Genomic DNA, 5000 nt, shown 5'->3' on the forward strand with positions numbered 1-5000 from the left:
CCCCTTCCCCTCAACTCCCTCCCCCTCCTCTTCCCTCCCCTTCCCTCCTCTCCCCTTCCCTCACTCCACTCCCCTTCCCTTAACTCCCTTCCCCTCCCTCCACTCCCCCTTCCCCTCCACTCTTCTCCACTACGTTCAAATTCCCCTTCCTCTCCACTCCCTCTCTCTCTCCTCTTCCCTCCCCACTCCGCTCCCCTCCCTCCACTCCACTCCTCTCCCTCCACTCCACTCCTCTCCCCTCCCCTCCCCGCCCCTCCCTCCCCTTCCGCCCGCTCCCCTCCCCTTCCCTCCACTCCTCTCCCCTCCGCTCCCCTCCACTCCCCTCCCCCGTACTTGCACTCTCTTCAAGCCCCATTCACACCCTTTATACATACATATTTACCGCCTCCTACTCCTCCTTCTCTTCCTCCTCCTCCTCCTCTTCTCTTCTCTTCTTCTTCTTCTTCTTCTTCTTCTTCTTCTTCTTCTTCTTCTTCTTCTGCTTCTTCTTCGTCTTCCTCTTCCTTTTCCTCTTCCTCTTCCCCATTCTCCCCTCTCCTCCCCTCTCCTCCTCCTCCTCCTCCTCCTCCTCCCCTCTCCTCCTCCCCCTCCTCCTCCTCTTCCTCCCCCTCCTCCCCCCCGTCCTCCTCCTCTCTCCTCCTCCTCCTCCTCCCCTCTCCTCCTCCCCTCTCCTCCTCCTCCTCCTCCTCCTCCTCCTCCTCTTCCTCCTCCTCGATCGAAAAAATATCTGAGACGCCCGAACAAGCCTTCATAAAGCCATCTTAAATACCCGGATGACAAAAGACGAACGAGAGGAGGAAAGAAGGAGGAAGAGATGGGAGGAAGGAAGGAGGGAGGAGGAGGAGGAGATGGAAGGAATGAGGGGGAGGGGTAGCGAGAGGGAGGGAGGAAGAAAGAAAGAGAAATAGGCAGACAGAGAGACAGACATAGAGAGACGATGCTGGTAAGGCGGAGGGAAGGAAAGGAGAGAGGTAGAAAAAGAAAGAGGGAGAGAAAAAAGAGAAAGAGAGAAAGCGCAGTGGGAGAAAGACAAAGAGAGACAGAGCGCAGAGGGAGGAAGAGAGAAAGAGAAAGAGAAACAGAGCGCAGAGGGAGAAAGACAGAGAGAGGGAGAAAGAGAGACAGAGCGCAGAGGGAGAAAGAGAAAGAAAAGAGAGAGAGGAGACCGAAGAGGGAGATAAAGAGAGAGAGAGAGAGAACCCAGAGGGAGAAAGAGAAAGAGAAGAGAGAGAGGAGACCGCAGAGGGAGAAAGAGAGGAGAGCGCAGAGGGAGAAAGAGACAGAGAAAGAAAGAGAGACAGAGCGCAGAGGAAGAAAGAGAGACAGTGCGCAGAGGGAGAAAGAAAGAGAAAAGAGAGAGAGAGAGCGCAGAGGGAGAAAGAAAGAGAAAAGAGAGAGGGAGAAAGAGAAAGAAAAGAGAGAGAGGAGAGCGTAGAGGGAGAAAGAGAAAGAAAAGAGAGAGGAGAGCGCAGAGGGAGAAAGAGAAAGAAAAGAGAGAGAGGAGACCGCAAAGGGAGGAAGAGGGAGAGAAAGAGAGAGAGAGAGAGCGCAGAGGGAGAAAGAGAGACAGAGCGCCGAAGAAGAAAGAGAGAAAGAGAGAGAGAGAGACCGCAGAGGGAGAAAGAGAAAGAAAAGAGAGAGAGGAGAGCGCAGAGGGAGAAAGAGAAAGAAAGAGAGAGAGAGAGAGCGCAGAGAGAGAAAGAGAGAGACAGAGAGTGTAGAGGGAGAAAGAGAAAGAAAAGAGAGAGAGGAGACCACAGAGGGAGAAAGAGAAAGAAAAGAGAGAGAGAGCGCAGAGGGAGAAAGAAGCCCGGCCGACCGGCATCCACCTCCAGAAATTCGACCGATAGAAGACAATGATAACAGATTTTTCGGAGTTGATGGGGTAATGGCGCCGCTTTGGCTGGGGAGAGGGAGGGGGAGGTAAATGGGGGCGAGAAGGGAGGAAAGGAGGGGGAGGTAAATGGGGGCGAGAAGGGAGGGAAGGTAGGGGGTGGAGGAAGGAAAATGGGGGCGAGAAGGGAGGAAAGGTGGGGTGGAGGAAGATGGGAAGGGAGGAAAGGTGGGGGTGGAGGGAAGGGAAATGGGGGGAAGAAGGGACGGGAGAGGTGGGGGTGGAGGGAAGGTAAAGGGGAGAAGGTGGGGGTGGGGAGGGGAAGGTAAAGGGGAAGGGGGAAGAAGGGAGGAAAGGTGGGGTGGAGGGAAGGCAAAAGAGAAATGGGGCGAGAAGGGAGGAAAGGTGGGGGTGGAGGGAAGGGAAAGAGTGGAGGAGAGGTAGGGGTTGGATGGGGGTGGAAGGGAAGGTAAATGAGGTAGGGGGAACGTTGACGGGGTGAAGGTAGAAAGGGGAAGGGAGGGAGGGGAATTAAGGTAAAGGGAGGGAAGGAAAGAGGGTGTTGATGGGGTGAAGGTAAAGGGAGTGGAAGGGAGGGTATGATGGAATTAAGGTAAAGGGAGAGAGAGAGAGACAGACAGACAGACTGATATAGAGACACAGAGAAAGAGAGATAAAAGGTGAAAGAGAGGAGAGGAGGGGGGGGGGGCGAGCGGGGGGGGCCGGGGGGAGCGAGTTGAAATGTTACATCACCTTAAGAAAACTTCCACCTGCGTTTTCTTCTCCCTGCTATTGTGACAGAAATTTCAGAAGCTGAAGGAACGTATCCTTGTCTCGATACGTTTTGTTCCACTGAAAATACACGTTTGTTTATGTGTTTGTGGGTTTGTGTGTTTGGGTGGGAGGGGGGTGAGTGTGTGAGGGGGGGGGAGGTCTATGTATGTATGTGTGTGGTTTTGTGTGTGTGTGAGGGAGGAGGAGGAAGAGGAGGAGAACGGGGGAGGAGGAGGAGGAGGAGGAGGAGGAGGAAGAAGAAGAAGAAGAAGTAGAAGAAGAAGAAGAAGAAGAAGAAGAAGAAGAAGAAGAAGAAGAAACAGAAGATGGCGATGGTGATGATGTTGATGAAGAAGAAAAAGAAGAAGAAGAAGATAATGGTAATGATGTTGATGATAATGACGATGGCGATGATGATGATGGTGATGATGATGATGATGACAGGGGGAGAAGGAGAAGAAGAAGAAGCGTAGGAGGAGGAGGAGAAGATGAAAAAGAAGAAGAGGAGGAGGAGGAGTTAGAAGGAAGGAAGAGGAGGAGAAGAAGAAGAAGAAAACGAGGAGTAGAAGTAGGAAGAGGACGAATATGAAGAGGAGAAGGAGGAAGATTAGCAGGAAAATATATCACGAACTCAAAACCGAACACAAAGATGGGTTTGTTTACAAGTTTCATCTTTACAGCTTTTTAATCAAACCAAATTAATTTTACAAAGCAACTTTTTCTCCCCATTATTTCTGCATCACGAATCCTACCTCCTCATTAAATTAAATATAAAATAACGATAAATGACATTAAAAAAAGCTCTAATATGATATACAAAGAAATATAAATATAAACAGACAGACAATTAAAATAACGATACATAACATTAAAAAAAGCTCTAACATGATTAAAGAAATATAAACATAGACAGACAGACATTCACCTAAAATGCATAATTCATCAGATCAAAGATATCATTCATATTCAAAAGATACTCTACTGGTACCTGTATCTACCCCCTAATATCTACCTATCTACCCCCTACCCCCCTATCCTTAATTATCCTATCTACCGCTATCTACACGTGGCCTATATTATGCCTATTAAAAGGAGGCCCGCATAATAAGTGTGTTTTGCCCTTTCCTCTTCCTTTCCTTTATCCCTTATCCTATCCATCTCTCTATCCTTCTCTCTATCCCTCCTTCTCCTCCTTGTTCTCCTCCTCGTTCTTCTCCTATTCGCTTGTCCCTCTCTCTCTTTCATTATTCTTCCTTCTCCTTTTCTTTCTTCTTATAATTAATTTTCCTTTTCCCTTTCCTTCTCCTTCTCCCTCTCCCTATCCCTGTCATCCCTTTACCTTCTCCCCCTTTCCCTCTCACTCTCACTATCCTTCCTTCACCTTCTGCCCTTTCCTTCTCTCTCTCTCTCTCTCTCTCTCTCTCTCTCTCTCTCTCTCTCTCTCTCTCTCTCTCTCTCTCTCTCTCTCTCTCTCTCTCTCTCTCTCTCTCCCTCTCCCTCTCCCTCTCCCTCTCCCTCTCCCTCCCCCTCTCCCTTTCCCTCTCCCTCTCCCTCTCCCTCTCCCTCTCCCTCTCCCTCTCCCTCTCCCTCTCCCTCTCCCTCTCCTTCTCCCTCTCCCTCTCCCTGATACGCTAGAGGAAGCGGGGAAACACAGGATAAGGGAGTGGAAAAAACAGAAAGAGTGGAGGGTGAAGGGAGAGAGAAAAAAAGAAAGGAGAGAGGGAAAGACAGAAAAAGAGAGAGAAAGCGACAGACAGACACAGGGAACACCAAGAGAAGAGAAAAAAAAAAAGAAAGAAAGAGAGAGAGAAAGCGACAAACAGACACAGAGAACACCAAGAGACGAGAAAAAAGAAAGAAAGAGAGAGAGAAAGCGACAGACAGACACAGGGAACACCAAGAGAAGAGAAAAAAAAGAAAGAAAAGAAGAGAAAAGGACAGAAAAAGAGAAAAGCGACAGACAGACACAGGGAACACCAAGAGAAGAGAAAAAAAGAGAGAGAGCTAGAAAGACAGAGAGAGAAGAAAGACAGAAAAAGAGAGAGAAATCGACAGACAGACACAGAGAACACCAAGAGAATAGAAAAAAGAGAAAGAGAGAGAGCTAGAAAGACAGAGAGAGAGAAAGGACAGAAAGAGAGAGAAAGCAACAGACAGACAGACAGACACAGAGAACACCAAGAGAAGAGAAAAAAAAAGAAAGAGAGAGAGATAGAAAGACAGAGAGAAAAGGACAGAAAAAGAGAGAGAAAGCAACAGACAGACAGACAGACACAGAGAACACCAAGAGAAGAGAAAAAGATAAAGAGAGACAGATAGAAAGACAGAGAAAAAGACAGAAAAAGGGAGAGAAAGCGACAGACAGACAGAAAAAAGAAAAAAGAAAGAGAGA

At 48.6% G+C, this 5000-nt stretch overlaps 1 protein-coding gene across 7 annotated transcripts in view; it reads right to left on the reverse strand.

The window, feature by feature from the left end:
• wnd (Mitogen-activated protein kinase kinase kinase 13 wallenda) overlaps positions 1-5000 on the reverse strand; it is a 156216-nt gene that overhangs the window by 80874 nt on the left and 70342 nt on the right. The gene's annotated exons all lie outside the window — the stretch shown is intronic.

This window comes from Penaeus vannamei, chromosome 36 (genome assembly GCF_042767895.1).
Source record: "Penaeus vannamei isolate JL-2024 chromosome 36, ASM4276789v1, whole genome shotgun sequence".
In the NCBI taxonomy this organism is placed as follows: domain Eukaryota; kingdom Metazoa; phylum Arthropoda; class Malacostraca; order Decapoda; family Penaeidae; genus Penaeus; species Penaeus vannamei.